This window comes from Mauremys reevesii, linkage group 10, assembly GCF_016161935.1.
Source record: "Mauremys reevesii isolate NIE-2019 linkage group 10, ASM1616193v1, whole genome shotgun sequence".
Lineage (NCBI taxonomy): Eukaryota > Metazoa > Chordata > Testudines > Geoemydidae > Mauremys > Mauremys reevesii.
The window spans coordinates 73,503,342-73,524,534 of record NC_052632.1 but is presented as its reverse complement, the minus strand read 5'-3'; the positions used below and the strand labels follow the sequence as shown (position 1 = coordinate 73,524,534).

At 53.2% G+C, this 21,193-nt stretch overlaps 1 protein-coding gene across 6 annotated transcripts in view; it reads right to left on the bottom strand.

The window, feature by feature from the left end:
- The window catches only part of ELFN1 (extracellular leucine rich repeat and fibronectin type III domain containing 1), a 171,653-nt gene extending 161,385 nt beyond the window's left edge, over positions 1–10,268 (bottom strand). For 3 of the 6 annotated variants that reach the window (XR_005585842.1, XR_005585841.1, XR_005585840.1), the window contains exons 1-2: positions 5,294–5,363; positions 4,455–4,485 (exon numbers count right to left, since the gene is read on the bottom strand). The gene's annotated coding sequence lies outside the window, so the exon portion shown is untranslated. Of the gene's footprint in view, positions 1–2,663; positions 2,729–4,454; positions 4,486–5,293; positions 5,364–6,874; positions 7,793–9,038; positions 9,312–9,751 lie in introns of those variants that run through there. The other 3 variants (XR_005585843.1, XM_039493125.1, XM_039493123.1) reach the window with 3 other exon arrangements.
- Between the last annotated feature and the right edge of the window lie 10,925 nt (positions 10,269–21,193).

Genomic DNA, 21,193 nt, shown 5'->3' with positions numbered 1-21,193 from the left:
GGTGTGTGTTCATGTTACTTTAAAAGGCTCCAAGTTGCACAAAGGGGTAGGAGTGTGTATTTCAGTGTCACAGGGTGTTTGAGTGTGAGACAGTCGGGTTGTGTGTGCCAGTGTCATGTTGTTTTGGAGTGTGAGGGGGGGGTTAGTGTCACAGTGTGGGTGTGTCAGTGTCAAGGTGTGCTGGAGTTTGAGAGTCTGGGTGTGTATACCAATGCCACGTTGTGTTGGATTGTGAGAGAATCGGTTTGTGTCAGTGGCATAGTGTGTGGGTGAGAGAGAGTCCAGGTGTGTGTGTCAGTGTCATGGTGGGTGTGAGAAAGAGAGTCCAGGTGTGTGTGTCAGTGTCACAATTGTGTGTGTGTGAGAGAGAGAGAGAGAGAGAGAGAATCCAGGTGTGTGTATCAGTGTCACAGTGGGTGGATGTGAGCGAGTCCAGGTGGGTGTGTGTGTGTGAGAGTCCAGGTGTGCGTATCAGTGTCACAGTGTGTGTGTGTGAGAGAGAGAGTGTCCAGGTGTGTTTGTCTGTGTCACAGTGTGTGTGTGTGTGTGTGTGTGTGTGTGTGTGTGTGTGAGAGAGAGAGAGAGTCCAGGTGTGTGTGTCAGTGTCACAGTGTGTGTGTCAGTGTCACGGTGTGAGAAATAGTCCAGGTGTGTGTGTGTCTGAGCGTGAGACAGTCGGTGAGGTACAGAAAGTGTCTGTGGCTACAGAAGCCAGGAAGTGCAAACCAACACTGCTGCGAGCACCACTGGCTGCAGAGGAGAGAGAAACAGAGGGGCCCGGGGGAGGCGGGGAAAGCCGGCCCCTGAGGAAGCGCTGCCGCCCAGCCTGTGGCGGGTCCTGCACTGGCAGCAGACAGCGCGTTTGCCTCTCGGGGCCGGGCTGCGTTACAACCTTCCCCGGCTCCATGACTTCTCCCCAGGCACAACAGAGGGCTCGCGAGGCGCCGGCTCGGGGCGAGCTCTGCCCAGTCCCTGCGCGGTGCTACAGACCAGGCAAAACCACACTGCTCCATAGCTGTCCCCCTACACACGCCTTATCCTGCCCTAACCTGGGGGGGGACGCGGCTGCACAGGGCTCTGGCCCCACTCTGCAGATGGCAGGGGCGAGCTGGAAGGAGCCGTCGGGGAGAAATTGCAAAGCCGGGGCCAGGGGGCACTGCTGTCTCGCCAAGGCCGAGCACAGGCCTCCCCAAGAAGGTATCAGCCGCCGGGGGTTAGGGAGAGCTGCCATTTCCATCCCGCTAGCCAGCTCCGCCAGGCATCTGGGGCCTGGCCATGGGATCCCCCCCTTCCCCTCCGCCACCAATCTGCGCTGCGCAGGAAGCGGCCGGCTCGGGAAGTCCCTGCAGGGTCCGGAACCCAGCAGGTGTCTGGCCGGAGCAGCTTCCTGGCCGCCCAGCGATCCCAGCCCCCTAGCCCTACAGATTAGCGCCGCGGGAGAGGAGACAGCCGGGGGCCCTGCTCCCAAACACCGGCCTGCAGCCAGGAGAGGAATAAGCGCCTTTCCTCCAGCTCTCCCAGCCTTTGCGCTGCGAGCCCAGGGACCCACAAATCTGCGCCCTGGAGTGTAATGAAGATGCAGCGAGTTACACGCGCAGATCAATGCCTTTGGGGAACCTTCGGGGCTGTTTTCTTCGATCTCGCATGGTAATGAGATTTCGCATTTAAGACCAGTACAAGTGGTTTCCCCTTCAGAAGGGAACGAGTTGCCTGCTTATGGCTTCGTGTGAAAGCTCCAGCGACTTGTCCCTTCGGCTTTGTGTCGCCAAGGGTGCAAACATCAGCAAACACAGCGCCGGGAAGCCTGGTCCCCGTAAACCCCCCCCCCCCGGGATTATTGCTGAGAATCCACCGTGGGGCCCCTCTCACGTGTCAGATGGAAGGATGAGAGCCCCCAGATCTGAGCGCCGCTGGCGAAAGCAGCACCCGCTCCCAAGCAAGTCCTGTGGGAACTACCTGTGTGAGTGAGGACAGCCCCGCGCTTCCTCCTCCACAGGGAGCCCCGCAACCTGGCTGGGTGTCTCTCCCCCGGTGCTTTGCCCTGCCAGGCAAGGGGAGACCTCCTGCCCTGCCGGCACTGCCCCAGTGCCGCTGAGACAGGCTCCGTCCCTGCCCGGCACACAGCACTCAAATAACTATGGCTCTAGACACACACGCACCCCGTGCACCCTGGAGCTCACCCCCTGCAAAGCCACTTCCATGCCGGACGGGTGGAAAGAGGTTGTTCCGCCCTTGGAGAGTTAAAGCCACGAGCCTCCCTGCTCGTCCACTTCGCCTCCCCCCCCCCCACTTTGTCTTTCTAGCTTAAACACAGCCCCCCGGAAAGGCCACGAGGGGACGGAAGGCGGCAGGGAGAAGGGAGCGAGCCGGTGGAGAAACTTCCTGGAAGTTTTTGCAATTCCACATTTTGAAGGGGGAACCCCCTCCCCTCTATAGGGCCTGGCTTTGCACAGAGCCCAGCAGCCCCTGTTGGGAGCAATGCAAACCTGCGGCGAGCTCGGGGCTTTGGAAGGTCTGGTCAATATCCACCCACAGCTGTCGAGCCACACCCAGCCCTGGGGACACTCGCGCACCTGGTGCCTTCGCCTCCCTCCCGCTGGGTGTGTGCGAGGAGCTGCCCCGGGGTGGACCTGCGCTGGCAGCAGGAGTTACCGTCTCCTTACCTGCGCTCCCCGCCAGCCCAGGTTTGCTGCCCGCTCTGCCTCCTCCGCGCTCTCACTCCCGCTCGGGGCTCTTTATGGAGATTGGTTCATTCATCGCGCTCCCATCGGGCCCTCTGCCGGTCCCTGCCTCCCGGAGGCAGAGCGAATGAGGCCTCGCCCATTCGGAGCGACTTTCTCATTAGAATGAAGAGCGCGCTCACAGCCCCGCGCCGGAGAGGGGGGGGACACGCCGGCCAGGGAGCAAGGCCCCCCCCGATCCCCCGGGAGAGGAAATGGGGGAGGGGAGGGCAACAAGGACCGGGATGCTGGGTATGGAGGTTACCCGGGGGGGGGCATTAGCCGGCGGTGACCTGTCCCACTAGACCTGAGAAGGGTGGGGGGGGTGTCTCTGCAGCACACGGACCAGCTCTGGGGCAGATTCTCTCCCCAGCTGATCAGCCCCTGTCCTGGTCTCATCCTTCGCTGTCCGTCTCTCTCCTTTCTTCATACCGCGCCCATCAGCGTGGTCGCCCTAACCCGGACTTGCCTCTGCCTTCCCCCAGCGGTACCCAACCACCCGCCTGATGAGCACACCGCGGGGGCTGTGAATACAGCTCCGCTCAGCCCCGACCCCCCACCCCCACCCCCGGGAGCCCCTAGCGCTGGCCAGGGAGAAGGGCCTTTCCAGGGCCAGTGGGTCTGTCCGTCTGCCCCTGGGCCAGGGAGGGAGACCCTCCTTTGCAGCCCCTCTCCCTGCGCCGGGGGCCATCTGGCCGGCTCGCCAGCCAGCTCCCCAGAGAGCTCCCCTTCCCTCGCTCCTTAGTCTTTGTTTTCCTCCCCGAGCTCATGCTTCCTGTCCCGTTTTCAGCCCAGGCTTTGATTTTTTCTCTTTCTCTGTACTCCCAGCACGATCTCAGCCTCTCTCCACAAAGCAGCTGGCCAATTCAAGCGGCATACAAAGGAGCTGACTCAATCCCAGAGACCGCGAGTGGAGATAAAGCCTTATGCATGGGGGAGAGAGGGCGAGCCGGAGGAAGAAGGGCCCCCAGAAGAAATGCACTGAAACCGGGTGTGTGTGTGTGTGTGTGCAACAATCACTAGGCATCCTACCCCAGATCTGCACAGGCACAGCGATGCGTTCACACCCCTCGTCCCTGTTCCGGGCGCAAAGGCAGAGCAGCTCTTACCCCGCTCCCCTAATTACACAGCGCTCAATGTCAGCCACCAGAGTTTCTTGCAGGGCTTTGAGCGGCCGGTCAGAGCGTAAAGGGTCCAAGCAAGATCATTTCCAGGTTCAACAGAGCTGGTGGGGGGGGGGTGAGTGGGTGTGGAGGGGGAAGGAGGGGACAGGGATATGCAGCCAGTACAGCGTGGGAGAGACAAAGCTGTGAAGTGTCTGTCTGGCGGGTACCCCTGTCCGTTTCCACGTGGCTCCCTGATTCCCGGGCTTTGACCTTTCCCTGCGAAGTCTGGACAGCGTTGTGTGCTGTGGGATGCTCAAGAAACGCAGGGATTTGTGGCCCGTGCCTTGTCACCTGCTTTATGTGACGCTTCTTGGCTGCAGTCCCTGCCTTTGGAAATCCACTAGATGCGGCTATAAAGATTTTAAGACAAGCCAACGCGGCAGGCCCGTTCTCCTAATATTCCTTCCCCTCGCTTCCTGAGACAGGCCCTTCTCCCAGCGCCGCGCCCCGAGCATTGGACTGAAAGCCTCTGGGTGTGGCTGGGGGCAGAGGGGGGCAGATGAACTCCGCTTTCCCCGCAGACCCAGCCAGGCCCGGATCAGCAAGCGCAGCCGCCTCCGCTACTCACCCCGCTTCGGTCCTGGCCATGCAGCTTCCTCCTAAGATTGGGGGAGCGAGAGAAAAATGCTGCCTAATTATTTATACAGGAAATGTAAGGTGAGCTGAGGAACCTCTAAAACAAGCCTGCCGCCTGCAATCCCTTCAAGGCGTCTCGATTCCCGCCCCCCCCCTTCACAGCGTCTGTGTTTTGGCGCTGCCGGAGACTTCAGAGCGACAACCCATTAATTTGGGAACATTCTGAAATAATTCGAAATGCACCTCGCCAGACACCGCCTGCTCACTCTACGGCTCCCGCAATAGCTGTCATTTACACATACGGTGGCACCCCCTTTGCAACCCCGGAATCAATTTATATTAATGATCTCTTTATTCACCACGGCAAACTTGTCAATGTTTAATACGGTGCAAACTGGCGATGCAAACGCAGCAAACTAACAGAAGGAGGTTGGTCCCGGGGCAGAGGGAAGGTGTCTGCTGCTGAATCTCGAGGACCGTAATTACAGAAAGGGCAAGGAAAGTGTACTCTAATGAAGAGTGCGCTAAAAGGTCACTATCCTCTGAGTTGCTGTTTGTACCTTCCCCCCACTGGGCGAGCCTGTTGCTAGCAGAAATTGAAAACCTGACAAAGCACCTTTTGACGAGCGGAAATCAAGAGAGGGAAAGGCGCCCAGCTGGGAGTACCAGGGCTGAACCCCTGGGCTGGGTGTTCTCAGCCTACTCCAGGCTATGCATTAGGAAAAGCGATAGCTAGCGAGATGGAGCCGGCGTGGCTAATGCAGCAATGATCAGCTCAGAGCTCGAATGGGGGAGAGTAATTGATACAGAGTTTAATCAGGAGCAACATACCAAGCAGAGCTGGAGAGAGATGGACGCTGGGAGGAGATGGGGACCCAACTCTGGATGCTGTCTGGCCCTCCTAAGAAAGTGTCTACAAGAGCAGAGTGACATCACCACAACAGAAAAGCCTGTGTGGTCTGTGACATCACGGGGTGCCATACCTTGGGCTCAGGGCTTTAGGAAGCTGGGCGACTGACAGGCTAAGAACTTTGAGTCAGGCTGATTTGTGAGACGGGGCCCAAGGCGTTGAGAAATAGAGGGAATTTGGCCATTTGAAAGTCCCCACATTACAAGAGACAGAAGAGACTGGATCATCTCTGACCCTCCAAATGCAAAGCGCCCTGCCACGGAGCAATGATGTAGGAAGAGAAAGAGTCTCTCGCGGGTGGATTTGGGTGTGTTGTAGGCCCGGGGAGAAAGCCCGGGCTAACAGTCGGCGCTCAGGAGCAGTGGTGTAGTTTGGAAGGTCGGTGGTAGCAGCTTCTCGGACAGCTCGGAGCAGGAGCAGAGCCGGAGAGGCTCAGCGCGCAGCGCGCTGCGCTTCGGAACGGGAGAAGTTCACGTTCTTTGCCATGAACTCCCGAGTCCCCAAGACTCCTACTCCCGAGTCCCTGGCACTCGTCCCCACCACTTCGACAGGGCGCACATAACAAACCCCTCGGCCCAAATGAGCCCCCTGGCCGGCCCCAGGGCAGCTGTGAGCGCTGCAGACAGGAGCCGTCCGGTGAGTTAGTCAAACCGGGCAAGTTACGCGCCCGGAGCGCTGCCCCTGCAAATGGAGCAGTGCAAAGTTTGGCGCATGCGAGGCCGGCTGATGATCAGGCTGGAAGGAGAAGGCGAGGGAGGCCCTGACAAGCCAGGGAAGGGGTAAGCCACGCGCGCAGCCAGCCAAGGACGTTGGACAGCAGCAAATGCTGCGCTCCCAGCGATTCCTTCCGGGGAAGGGGGGCACGGAGCGGCCAGACGGAACGTATCTGCACCACCCGCTGCGAAAGGGCTCAGCCCCCGGAGGTGGAGCAGCTTGGGGGTGCAGCCCTGTCCAGGGCTGGAAGGAATTGGACGCGGGCTGGGGCTGGGGATGAAAGGGCTGGGTTTGCATCCCTGCTGCACAGAAGTCGCTTCCCTGCTCCTCGCGGGAGCAGGTGGCACGTTGGTCGCAGGGAAGCTGACATTTCCGGGGAGAGGAAAACAGCAACCCGCGAGCCAAGCGGGTCTATTTGTGCCGAGGATGGAGGGCGTTAGTCAGTCGAAGGCAGCTCCGAAGTGAGGACTCATGGGGGGTTTGTTATTCCAATGAAACGGAGTGTGAAGGAGAGTAACAGTAACAGCACAGCGGTCTCTTACTGCCCCCCCCCCAGCACAGCCGGGCGGATCAGGGACAAGCGGCCTTCGCCGCACACCAAGGAAACCCGAGCTTTAAATAAATAAAGAGCAGGACCGGCATGACTCGTTTAGTGCATCAAGTACAGCAACTCTGGGGCTATCGAGCTGTAAAGCAACAGAGATTTTAAATGGACTGGAAGAGATTTCAAGGGTCCATCCGTGTGCAGCGCCTGGCCAAGAGTCTCCCTGAGCCCAGCCTAAGCGGAGTGTTTGTGTGTGTGTCCAGGCCTGGTTTAAAGACCTAGTTCACGCTGAGGTGGGTTCTGGGCACTGGGCTCAGGGGGGACTGGCCTGGCTTCATTCAAATGCATCATGAACATTACTTGGCAACTCTGGTTGCTGCTTAACAATGGGCTCCCTGATTGGCAAGCTCCTCGGCCCTCTGTGTTTATCATTAATTCTGTTACGGCGATGGAACTTTGCAGCAACATCTGTCATTATAATTAAAGCCGCAATGCATTCATCGGATAGCAACGAAATCGCTTGTACAACCTGAAACTACACAGTCTAATAGAGGAGAAAACCCCACTGGAGACCAATCAAAGAGATGGACTGTCCATCTGTCCAGCCTGGCTTTTATTGTTATTTTAAAACTTAGCCACTCCGGGGGACTCTTCGGGGGGAGAGGATGAGATGCCAAGAAGAGAGGAGCATTTAGGTTCAATAGTAACGTGTTTCCTTTAACAAGGTTATAACTCTCTGCAGTCCTCATTTCAATTAGAGTCACATATTGTTGGACCCGGGATAAGAGGGGATTAAAATCCAAGCCCACATTTGCGAGAGAGGTTCCCCCCCCCGCTTGTTCGTTTAATTAAAACTATATGTGTGGCACGTTTTTGGCTGCAAAAATAGAATTCATATTAAAGGGGACATGTGGGGAGTTGAAGCGGAGCGCCGCCAACTCAGAAGCAAATTAGCAACGTGTGATTTCAAGAAATCTATTGATAAACACACACACACACGCCGAGAAAGCCGAATTTTAAAACCCAAGCAAAGCCCCCCTGATTTGCAGGACTAACAATCGCTGAGTTGCAGTCTCTCAGGAATAGTAACCGTCAGGTCATTAGTCATTTTCGACAAGTTCCAAAGCGATCAGTAAACAGCTTTATCTGAGCACAAGTTAACCTGTCAGGAAGATTTCAATCGGCTGTTAAGAAACATTTGGGCATATCGCTATTATCCACCCACCCCTACAGCGCCCGCCCGCCCGCATACACACACACACACACACACACACAGGCGCACACACTCACGCGCGTACACACACATACACACTTTAGTGGGGGTTGCAAAACTCTTCCCTCCTCTGCCGGCAGACAGTGAGCCCAGCGAAGCCTTGCGAGCTTCCGCCTCCGCAGGGCCACAACTTTCCCCACCCAGCACTGGGCGCCGGATCGCACTTTGCTCCGGATCCCACTTAGCTCCGGATCACCAGACCTCGCTGAAGGCAACAGTTGCATTAACCTTCCTAGGGGCGAGGCCTCAGGGAGCTACTTTAAGGCTGAGTAAAGTGCAGGGAGAGGCAGGCGGAACCATTAGCTTCACCGAGGCTAGGGAGAAACCTAACTCCGGCTAGGAGCGAAGCGGAGCGGGGCCAGCCTCTGAGCTGGGGGTGTGGGAGGAAGAGGAGGGCTGCAGGCAGCGGCTTCCCAGTTCTTTCTACTCCACAGCCTCCGGAACTGGGGAGCCCTGTTCGCTGCTGGGGGGTGGGGGATCCCCTCTGCCCCTGGCTTTTGCCAGAGCGCCGGGGTTCCGCGGCTGAGATGCTCCGGGGTAGGGGCGCTGGGAGCTGTCCGCCGGCCGCCGGTGCTGAAACCTGCCCGCCAGGGACGCCGCAGAGCTCCGGGGGCTCCAGGCGAGGAGCGAGCGGAGGGCGAGCCGAGTTCAGCGCGCAGCTCGCCCCGCCAGCCGGGCCGGGCGTCGGAAAGTTGGGCGGGCCGGTGCGGCCACCCGCGGGCTGCGCCGGGCGTTCGCAGCGTCCCTGCCCGCAAAGGGGGCGAGCTCGGCTGGGCGCCTCTCCCAGGGCGCAGGGGCGGCTCGGCAGGCGGAGCGCTGGCCGGGGAGAGCCCCGGGAGACAGGGCTTATCTCCGGCGACATCTGCCGCGGGATGGGGCGGGGAAGGGGTCAGGAGGCAGCGCTGGTCGAGCTGCAAAGGGAGCGCGGAGTTTGGGCGGGCACCGGGGCTGGCTGCTTCCGGCGCACGTACGGAGCGGCCCCTTTCGCCAGCCGATCCCGGAGCCGCCGGGGGAAGGCGAGCGAGCGGGCGCCCGCTGCCCCGGTACTGCGGCAGGGGAGGGAAGCCAGGGACACGGCGTCGGCTGCCGGCCCCGCTCCCCTCCCTCGCAATCACACCCCGCCCGGCTCACCTACCTGCCTGTGACATGGGGGAGGGGTCCCTCGGCCGGGTCGGATGGTCCTTGATCTCCGCCCGGGGGGACACGTTCGCCGGCCGATCCACACCCCCCGCGCCGGCAGCTCCCACTCCAGACGGCAAATTTCAAACAGACAAATCCCAGGGCTGGACTCGGCCTGAGAACAGAGCGGGCTGCAGCTCCTCACTGCGTCAAGCAAGGAACCTCCAAGATCCAGGAAATGCACCGGGATTCATGCCAGGCGAGCCTCGGTGGAAAGCACTGGGTTCCGCTATTTGGGGGGGGGGGGAAGGGGTTATTTCAATCTATTCCAAGGCGGTCTGGGGCTGGAGAGGGGCCATCCAGCAGCCGCGATGCCCCGCGCTTAGGTAGTAGCACATTCTTGCCGAGCGTGATCAAAGGTTTAATGTAGGAGTCCGAGTGGGGGGAGGGGCTGGGAGCGGGGCGGGGGAGGAGGGGGGGAAGGGGGTGTGTAACTTCAGCACAAGGCGCGGGCGGATCCAATGGAGCGTTAGGCGAAGTTGAAGCATCAAAGCTTCTAATCAGATTGTTTGGCCGAGGCGTCTGTAAATGAGAAGGGGGGGGGGGGAAGCGCTCCCCACGGGGAAAGCCTCCTCCCCCAGTCCCCAGCCGGAGGCTCCCTCCCCTGCCCCAAACTTCTCCGCCTCTGCTGGCTGGCAGGCTGGGCTTGGATTCCTCACCAGGCCTTACCTTGCAGCTGGCTGTAGTGAAAACCCCACGTTAGGAGGGAGGGAGATTAACCTCGGGCCGGGCCGGGCTTGGGAGAGGCACAGACGCGGTCCTCACGCCACAGCACAGGCTCTGGGCTCCCTGCAAACTTTCACGGTAACTTTTTCGGGCTGCTGTTTCCTTTCCGTTCCGAGCCTGGCTGGGACTCAGGAGCCGGCCGGTTCCGGGGTAATTAGCGGCCCACCCCACGCCTCCGGCAGGCGCAGTCTGGAGGAGATGCCAGGCTGAAGCAGCTGCTCGTTAATTGTCCTGGAGAGAAGGGGATTAGCCGGGGCGAGAGGGAAGGGATCACCAGCCTAACGCAGCAGGGGAGTCGCCGGGGGCGCGGCGCTGGGGGTGGATCTGGCCCGGCACCTGGGTGTTAGGAAGGGGCAACCTTGGCTAGAGGAGTCTTCGGGCGCAGAGCCAGAGCCTTGGGCTGTAGCAGTGTCTCGGCCCCTCCAGCCCTTTCCGGAGCCCCAGCGCCATCCCGCAGAGCTCTCCCGGGAAACGAGCTGCCGGCACAGCCCAGCCCGGGCGCGGCGGTGTCGCCAGTCCCCAGCGCGGGGGCGGAAGTTTCGCCGCACGCGGAGGAGTAAATGACACTGCGGGGAGGTTGCCCAGCCCGCTGCAAAGCCCGGCGGGACCCGCCAGCCCACAGCGAGCCCGGGGGCGGGGGGTGACTTGTCCCCGCGCTGGGTGGACTCGCAATGGTCCGCCTGGGAAAGGGAACAGCTGGGAGGCCCGGGGACGGGCCAAGAGGTGGAGCAGTAACAGGTTGATTGATCCCCACCCCCCGTGTCTCTAATAACTCCTGGGGTGGGACGGGGGGGCACATATTCCCCTCTCCCCCCGTGAGGAGGGAGTTTCTTGTTAAACCCAAAGTCCCCCCAGGCCCGTCTCACCCCAGGAGGTGAAATCCCCCCCCCCTTCACTGCCTGCTGGAAATGCCGCCTGCTTCTGGCCCACGCGCTTCAACAGGTGTTGGGGGCCGAGAGCAGCTTTTCCGGCTGGGGGCAGCTCTCTGCTGATTAAGCTCTTGGCCTCTCCCAGCCCCTCCCCTCCGCTGCAAAGCGAGCGGGCCCCTTCTCGGCGTGGTGAAGTACCCAAGGGCCCCCCCTTTCGCAGCCAGCGGCCGAAACCAAACCGGCATCGGCCAAGCTCCCAAGAACAATTCACCCCACCGCCGCGGATCAGACACGTGCATTGAGACTTACTAGCTGCGAGAACCAAATCAATAGACACACTTTTAGCTGAGAGAAAATGCAGCCCTCAGGGAAAGGGGCTCGTGGCTTGCCTAGGAGCGAAAGAGCAGCTTTCCTCTCCATTACTCCTCTCATTTCCGGGAATTAATGAGCTGGAGAACTTCTGTCTAGCGCAGAGAGGCCTCCACACACATCAAAAAACGCGCAACGCATTTGCCACACAAGCCTTTGAGTCAGGCATGTTGCAGCATTAGCCCTAGAAGGGGAGGTGGGGGATGCAAAGAGATAGGCGAGATAGTGGAGAGCTGGGCTCTTCATTTCTTTCGGCTCAATAATAATAATAATAAAAATACAGCCAAGAAATGAGGCAAGATGTAATAAAGCTGGGAGACAGCCTGGGAACAAGTGAGATGGTGGCGGGTCTCCAGCTGACAGCTGGCAACCTGGCTTGCTACTTAGTCAAGTTTAAAACGGGGCTTCTGAAGGCAGCATCCAAACAAAGGGGGGATGATGGACAGGGGCAAGGCTGGGTCTGTCCAGCCAGTGGTTCTCAACCTGTTTACCATTGTGGGTCCCCTACGTGGCTCACAACGTGTTATGTGGGCTGCATCCAATACTACCTGTCTGGCCCTGAAGATGTCACATGGGCCACAGCTCTGTGCTGATTGGGCCACAAGCGGCCCACAGGCCACAGATTGAGAACCACTGGCCCAGGAAGATGCACCCCATCCTATTGTACTTGAGAGGCCTTCTCTGCTCCAGGGCCCTGGCTTGACCTTCTGGTCCTATTGGAAGCCTGCTCCTTGTACTGATATTTGATGGCTTTGGTGTTTCTTCTCTCTAATTCGTGTTACTGACACTACTAGAGGAATAGAATTAATCAGTCATCGCTGTTTGTATAGCAGCAGCACCTGCAGGGCCAGGGGCCTTTTGGGCTGAGCATTGTACAGACCTGCCTTTATATGCCCCTTTTCAGCTCCAAGCATTTCACAGAGCCGGGCAGCTATAATTATCCCCTTTTTGCCAGTATGGGGGAGGGAGATAGAGATTAAATGACTTGCCTGGGGTCTCATGGCCTGTCAATGGTAGAGGCAAGAGTAGAACAGCTCATACCCATGGGATCATGCTGTTCAGCCAGAGGCCTGAAAGTACTTTACAGATGGGGTGGGCCCCACCTTTAATCTGTTAGCCTCATTTTACAGAGGGAAGAAACCAAGGCCCAGAGGAGTTCAGGGTTCTTCCTTTTTCCCAATTAAGTCAATAGAAAACCCCCAATCAACCCAATGGGCAACAGATCCAGCCCCTGAGTAACTTGCCCATAACCTTTCTTCAAGGCAACATAAGCAGCTGAGCTAATTTTGGCCCGTTGCTTGGATCCACAGATCTCTGAGGCATTTGATAAATGCCTTGGTCAGGGACTGGGGGGAAAGTTAAATGAAGTAGAGTGAAACCCATTAATAATGGCTGCCATTGGGCTTCCACCTGGACTGGCCATCAAAAGATGGCTGCACAAGACCCGGTTCACCAAATAACCTTTCTGAGTCAAGTTCACGACTCAGTCTTCAAGGCGTTCCAGGTTTGCGTGTGCGCACTGGGGGATAGGAGGCTGGTTTTAGCCTGCATGGGGAAAGGGGAACAGAAAAGGGTAGATGGATCTCTGCATCTGGGCTCTATGTTCTAAGGAGGTGCACAGATACCTGTGCGGTTTTAGCTAGCCAGTCTGCTGCTCAGTGCACTAGCCTGTGCCTCTCTGCTCTTAAACAGAGAGGTCTGTGGATCCAGGCCTCCATTTAGGCAGATCCCACCTCTGGATGCAGTATAATGTGAACTATATGTAGTAATGTTTTCACTGTACCATGCACACTCCCCCACTGAGCACTTTTTCTTTGGCATCTTCCTCTTTTGTTCTCCCCCCGCACTGTGATATAGTGCCGGCTAATCAAAGCCTAGTTTGGTACAACAGCTTCCCTTCCAGCAGCATTAGTGGGCGGCATAATACACCAGTGCTGCTTATGGGACTACTCAGGTGAGTAAGGGCAGGCAGGATCAGGCCCTCAAAATGGGAGATCTGTGAAACCCCATGGGAGGCTGCCACTGGGAGGTGACCGTAAAGCAGAGGTATTACTCTAGTGCCATCCTGGAGCTCAACAGGCTGCAAGGCCCATCTTGTCTCCCAGCCATTTGAAGAATAGGTGGGCTGGAGAGTTTCAGCCAAGGTCAGTGTTTATCACTCACCTTATTTATCCCTGGACATGATCAGTTTGTTAGGGGTGGAATTTTCAAAAGGTCAGGTTTGTACCTAGCTCCCATGGGCTTTCAATGCTTCATCCCCTATAGGCATTTTTGAAAAACCCACCCGCTGTTCCCCTAGATAAATGAAAAAATGTTACAAGGACATCATTTGTAAGCATTGCTAGGCTGGCAGGTGCACAGAACAGGGCCTGGTGGTAGAACATCGTTACAAATCGAGATAACTGAAGAAAGAAAAAGAAATAGGGACTTCTAAATAAGCTGCTCCAAATGCATTCATCCAACAGGAACTGACTACTGTACAGCCTCGAGCCCTATATGTAGTAAGATCTAAATCAGACATTGATAATATTATTAAAGACAGGAAGACGTAAAATAAGATATAGTCTGGTTCAGATGACTGATCTATTTACACTCGTGGAGGGGAGGAAAGATGATACAATGAAGATGTCAGGGATCAGAAAAAGCTGGATTGACAGTTTCCCCTTAGCAGCAGAATAGACACACTGTTGACACAGCAGGTTCTAAAAAGTCCTAACCCAATTTAGCAAGCAATAACCAATAGAAGGTGATTAATAAAACATTTGCTGTTTCACCCGATTATGTGGAGGTGGAGTAGCAATGAGAGAGCTATTTGTCACAGCTCTCATGCTGGCCTCTGCACATCAACTGGTCCACGTGAGACTGGATAAAGTAATTGGCAAAGGATGTACATGATAGACCAGTGGCTAGTCAGTGGCCCATTTAACTGTGCAAAGTGGGTTTTGGATAATAAATTGGGTAGAAGAAGGACATTCCTCTGTAGTGTGACCTTGGGCACCTCTCTGTGCTTCTGTTTCTTTTCCCATCCTTTGCTTGTCTTGTCTGTTTAGACTGTAAGCTCTTCAGGGCAGAGACTGTCTATTACCCTGTGTTTATGCTGCACCTAGCACCAGCCCTTCCCAGTCCCCGATCCAGATTGGTTGGGATCAAGGTGCTACCATAATAATAAAAACCTCTGTGCTCAAAGAAAAATTAAAATGGTTAAAAGTTGACACAGACAAGACTAAAAAGGGGACATTTGTATTCCTTATACTTTTGTCTGCAGCGTTCACTCTCTTATGCTCTCAAACTGGAACTAACCAAGTCTGGCTACCACTGTAAATCAGCAGAATAGCTGTGTACCTCAGTTAGGTGAACCTCACACTCTATTACAGAAGAGTTCCCCCCCAGAAGCAAATGCTTCAAGTAATTTAAAATAATAAATGTCAAAAGGCAGCACTGGTGGGACGCATTACAATAGCAAACCATTATATGGTCCCAGCAGAGGAAAGTCAAATTGGCCTTGCCGCAGATTTTAGTTTCAAGAGGCTAATGCATAAAACTACTGATTGTGTGTGTGTGTGTACAAATAATAAAATTTTTTTGACAATGTGCTTTAACTAAAAAATGGAAAACGCTGCTTGTGACATAATAGTAGATACCAGCTCTAGAGCAAATAAAAATACAGTGGGCTGGATCCTCAGCTCTTGTAAATTGACAGCGCTCCAATGATGGACGTTGATGGAGCAGTGTCTATTTACAACAGCTGAAGATCTGGTCTTGCATCTCGAATCTCCACCAGTCACTTCCTTCTAAGAAAAACTGGGAATAGAAACACTTTTCTGTCAGTGGAAAGAGTGAATGAGCCCATGTTCTGAAGCCAATTCTCCTCTGCCAGCAGGAGGTGCTGTTACAGAATGAAAGGGTCAAAGTGCACTCCTCAAGGAGGAGGGGAGCTATGCAACATCAGAAAGATGAGTTTTTTTCAATGTTAGATGCTGTGTGTGTGTGTGTGTGTGTGTGTGTGTTTTACGCTCTATCTTAAAATCATCAGCTTAATTGGAAAACAAAAGATGACATTTTACAGGCTTTTAGTCTTCTGAGTGGACTAGAGCCTTACAGAGCCAAGCTCTTTCTGTTGGGGAAAAGAGTTACCATGTCTTCACAAAAAACTATATTTCAGAAAACTGTATTTTAAGATGCTCAGTCTTTGTGAGGATAAATATTTCCACACATCATTACTCCAATTTTTCAGCATGCTAATATTGCACCCGGGGCAAATCACATCTGCAGGAAACTTGACAGCCTGGATGCGTTTGTATAGATTTTAATTGGTTTTGATTTTATTGTCCATTGTGTCTTCAAAAACTTTTTTAAAAGCCAGTTTGGAGGCAGTGAAAGAGGCCAGGTGTGGCAACTGCGTGTCTCTGTTTAAGCACACTATGGGCAAAGACAGGGCATGCGTTAGCACACTGGCCTGCCAAATGTGCCCAACCATGACCTGGAAGGCTGGTTAGAGGATGATTCCGTTTCTACGGATATAGCTGTACAGTGGAACAGCTGCAGCATTGCAGACACTCATTACAGCCATTGGAGCGGGTCTCCCATCCTGTAGTTAATCCACCTTCCTGAGAGGCAGTAGTTAGGTCAATGGAAGACTTCATCCATCAACCTTGCACTGTCTATACCAGGGGTTAGGCCGGCATTGCTGTCTCTCTCAGGGGGTGTGGCTTTTTCATGCCCCATGAGAGATGTAGCTCTGCTGATATAAATTTTCAGCCCTAGGCCCATTCTCTTGGTCTGATAGCAGAGGCCTGGTCTACACCTCAAACTTACGTCGACCTAGCTGTGTCACTAAGGGGTGCAAAAAAATCCACCCCCCTGAGAAACGTAGTTAAGCCAACCTAAGACCCAGTGTGAACAGCACTAGGTCACCGGAAGAATTCTTCTTTCAATCTAGTTACCACATCTCAGAGAGGTGGATTCAGTTCATCACAGAAGAACCCCTTTCATCACTGTAATACGTGTCTATGCTACAGTGGTGCAGCTGCAGTGCTACAGCTGTGCTGCTGTGGTGCAGACACATCCTGAGACTGCCAGCAAGAGTGGCAGTTGGCACCAATTGGAGTAGTGGTTTAGGGCTGGTCTACACGGGTAGCTTACATTGGCATAGTTACATCTCTCAGAGGTGTGGAAAAGCTACAACCCAGAGATGGATCTATGCTGACCTAGCCCCCAATCTAATCAGTGCTAGGTTGAAAGAAGAATTCTTCCATTGACCTAACTTCCGCCTCTTGGGATACTACAGAGATGGAAGAACCGCTCCTGGTGGGTGAGGTGGTGTCTACTCTGAAGCACTACAGTCAGTCTCCAGTTGTATGGACACTGGTTTCACTAGAAACTGGATTGAGACCACTAAACTTATTGCACCTAGGGCAACCAGATGGTAAAAACTGTCCGTATCTACCAACCCAAGCTCTAGAGGTTTAAGACTCTTACCAGTGCCCTGAGCTAGCCCATCCCCCTCTCTTCCATCGTTTGCAACGCACTCTTTGAAGTGTGGAAATGAAATGTCACAGGCTCGGTTTGGGTTTGTTCAGCTTGGAAGGTGTTGATTGCCATCTCCCTGCCATACCCGTATTCTTACCTAGCCCAAGCCAATGTGACACTGTTGCTTTACTTCAGATTTTGGCAACAGAATTGTCCGTTATGTCACCCTCAATGTCAGCATGGTTCTAGAGGTGATTTATCCCATAGCATTGAAATCAATGGGCATGGCTTCCATTGGTTCCAGGGGACATTTTATGAGGCCCGAGGATGGGAGTTGGTTAGCTGATAAACCCACTACCACTCTACAATGGCATAGAACTGTGATCATTTACTACCAGAACCAAAGTTTCAAGTTTTGGGTTTTTCTAAAGTTTGAGTGACAGAATGATGAATTTTAAAAGATTTTGAGTCCAGGGCACACAAGAGTCACATAATGCATTACATTATGGGCCTAAACATGTTAATATTACAGAGATGGTATAGCACCTTCCACCTGAGGACCATCAAACAAGTAGCTGAGTGAACAATTCAGTGAATAATGTAATCAATGAAGTTTGCTTTTTTTCCTGTTTGAAAATTGTCTGTGAAGAGAATGAAAAGTTCTCGAATGTATTTGTTGCTCAGAATTATTCACAAATTCCTTCAGTGAATAATTTTGGTTCGCAAGACCTCTCAAACTGTGAATGTTACAAGCAAATATACAATTCAAAATGTGTTCTGTAGCTAATCATCATGGCACAAATTTCAAATTGTCTATTTGGATGCAATGTTCTCAAGTTACCAGGCTGGTTTGTTATGGACTGCAAATCAGCCAGTCGGGAAACAGGAACAATATCAGCTCCCCATTTGACAGCTGGAGAAACTGAGGCATGGCAAAATTAAGGCCTAAATTTTCAAAAGTGGCCACTGATTTTGGGTGCCTGGTCTGAGACACCTAGGACCTGTTTGTTTGAGGTGTTGAGGACATGCTGCTGAGTACCTATAACTTGTCTTCAGGTGGGGTTCAAATTAGACTCTAGGGGTCTCACATTAGGGACACAAACATTGAGGCTCCCAAATGTAGTGGACACTTCTGAAAATTTAGTCCAAGATGTCGTGCAACAAGCCAGTGTCACAGATGGAATCCCCTGTCCTGTGCTTTCACCATAAAACCCAGACTGTCTTTCATAATAAAGTCCCTTTGCTATCTCAGTTGTCGCCCACTGTAGCAAGCAGAAACCTGGCTGGAAGCCTGCCAGACAAGAACCACATTACGGAAATGCACGTGGAAAGTGATTTTTTATTTACACAGCATCAAATCATAAATTTCTTAGGAGCTCAGATTCACCCCTTCCCAAACCTTAGAACAAATAATCAAAACTCAGCCGACGGGCTCACAGGGCTTTAAAAGAAAGCAGGTAAAGCCATTACCCTCACTTTGCATAGTAAAAATGATATGCATAAAGCTGCATAGAACAATCCTGCAAAGCTCAAAGGAAACAAATGGGTGACTTACACCATGAATTTCAATGGGCCTTTGTGCAGTTGGAATAATAGCCAGTAAGACAGTGAAGTATTGCATAGAAAGATACTGAGCAGTTACACACAGACACACACACACACCCTTACTAATGCAGTGCAATATTGTGCAATATGGTGTAGAAAGAGATTGCACAGGAATTATGCAGTGGAAGCTGGAGTCATGCTGTGAGACTCCCTCTCTTCATGGAGTTGGCTTGGGCATGTTACAGTAATAATGATTTGTTTTTTAACTAGGAGGAATTACCCTATAACTTCCCAGGAAAGTTGGCTTTGCCATCCATTTATCCAGGACGTTTGGCTCAGATGCAGCATCTGGTTTGCAGTTAATTTCCTGCGCTTTACCCAATTTTTCAGCGGGGTTGGCTAAAGCACTAGGAGGTCCCATGACTTGCCCGAGGCCAAACAATGAGTCAGTAGCTCAGCTGGGATTAGAACTCGGGCCTTGAGTGAACACTGTAACCAAGTTTCTTATTAGTCCTAATAGCTGTCTGCCTATTGCAGTCATGGCTACAAAACCAGGCAAAAACCAATCTTGCTTCAGGTTCCTTTAGATAATGGTCACAGCTTAAGGATAAATGCAATCAATTGGCTATCACTGCCTTGTCAGGAGATACCTTAGGCCCTATGTGCTGACCCCCTGCCACATACACACTTTCCAATCCCTAGTTCCGCATGCTCAATCTCACAGAGACCCTCATTTCTTCCTATACCCAGTTCTAAATAAACCCACACCTACACCTGGTACTCTGTTCCATTTTACATTTACACGGAGCTGACCTCCAACATAGCATCACATTTCCCACCAACACCTGCCTGCCACTAAAGTTTTGTCCCCCAAGCAGCCTCAAACTGAGACAAACATTGACTACTCCTTTCTCCAGTGACACAACCTCCGTATGGTCTCCCACACATCCCTGCTTGCAGAGCTGTACTCAACACTGCCACAACCCTCAAATCCCCCTGAAACATGCACTGTCCCTCCTCCCACCCACACAATTACACTATCATATACTAGGTAAGAATATCCGCTCACGGCTACTTGTTACAAGGAAGACAGTTTGTATCCAGTACATGATAGTCTATTCTGTAGTGCCTATGATAGATAGAGACTATCTGATACTAGCAACTGGCTCCTTTGGGGACATTCTGCAATGCAAATTCAAGCTCTTCTCTGCAGTTTCATCACCTTGTCTTGGCTTCTCTGTGTATTTTCATAAAAGTCTAATGTGAAATGGAAAGATTATTTGTGAAGAGTCAACGTCAGCCTTAAATGTCACCTCCAAGGATACGGCTGGAGGACAAGTGTCAGTCTGACAGTGAGGGATGGATCCTAACCTCCTGAGTATTTGTTGCCTGTCATGTTAACCTGGTTGGTAGACTAGAATTCAGGCGGTCCTAGAAGGAAGTATGCATGCTCAGTGTACCAGGATGGCTGGCATTTTCCAGAGACGATTGTTTGGAGAATATCTACTTTACTAAAAGCTTCATAGTGAGAGAGAGAATACACTAAATAATTATCTGTCTCCTCCCCTCCCTACATTTTCTGAGCAGTTCTATTCATAAGGCTCAAGCAATGCTAACTGGCCCCAAATCTGCATCAATAGTTTCTGACAAGACCACTGTTATCTCCTCCCTGGACTTGAATGACCTGAATGCATGTGCTACCTATGAAGGTAACTGTTCTAGCTAACGCGTGCAGTCCAAAATTGAACATATTCTCAAGAAATCATTTATAGAAGCGTGGCAGGTGGGGATAATACTGTCGGCCCAACTTTCAAATTTGGGCACCTTCACAGGACAGCCAAATCCTGCATTCCCATGCTAAAGTGGACAGCTTGGTGGAAAACCCCTCTTGCTTATGCCTAGATACCCATCTGAACATACTGGACATTCAAATGCTACCTTAGTTCAGGAACCTGAGTTTGAAAATTACCTTCCCCATATGCAGGTCTCAGTTCCTCCCCCTCCTCCTGGCTTTCCTGACTGATGCAGAAAACAGCATGGCAGACCCTATTCACCATCCCAAACCTGCAGCTGGATGGATCGCCTAGTCCTGGGAAACCGGAGTGAGATGAGGGTAAAAGTGTGGATGCTTGAGAGCGTTAACACATAAGGGAGGTCCCAGTAGGAGGCAGTACCCAGCGTCATCTAACGGGAATGTTCAGGGGTTTCCTTTCTCTCCCCTGGCTCACCGTTACCCAGTGCTTCTGTAGAAAGCTCTACACAACCTTGAATTCCAACCTGTGGCAGCGTCAGTATAATCACTGTTATGGAATGGAATGCCTGTTGGCAAGGTTAGACAGAATCATCTCACCCTATCCATGCTAACGGAAGACTCTATAAAGCTCAGAAATACCACCCAGTGCTGAAGATGCATTTTAACAGCTGAATTAAAGGAAAGAATGGAATTAGTTAACGTGTTAATGCTTCTTGTTTAGCAGAGGAGCTTTTGACATTGGCAATTGGCAAACACTGTCAAAGGCATACAGCGAGAGACTTGTTACCATCCTAAAGCCTTAAAACACTGGCAGAGGCACCGGAGGGAGGGGAATAGCAGAGACACTGGCCCCACGCAGGTTGGGGGGAGAACTGTGTGCAAGGAACTGTGGATGGCAGGTATAGCAGTGTGATAGGCTGGGGTGGAGTGGGGATTATGGCAGGTGTTGGAATGGACCAAGGCAGGAGCTGGGCTGTGTTAGGTTGGATCCAGATGGCAGTAGTGGTGGGCCAGTCCGGAGGTCATTGCAGGCTGCTAGGGCAATACATGATATGGAGGTTGTGGAAGCTCCCTCACTGGTGGTTTTCAACAAGAGGCTGGATAACCATCTGTCTTGGATGGTTTAGACACAACAAACCCTGCATCTTGGCAGGGGGTTACACTAGATGGCCTTTGCAGTCCCTTTTAACCCTGTGATTGCAGAGGTTTGCAATGAGATTGGCATTTGGCTCCTATATTCTGAAACATCATCTTGCTTCTGCTATGCCCTTCCCCTTCCCATGTGGAAGAGGGCAACATTAATGCTGCTACAGAGATTGGAAGATGGGCAATAGAGCTGCCTTCTTTATCACCTGACTGAGCAAGCCCACCAAAAGCCTT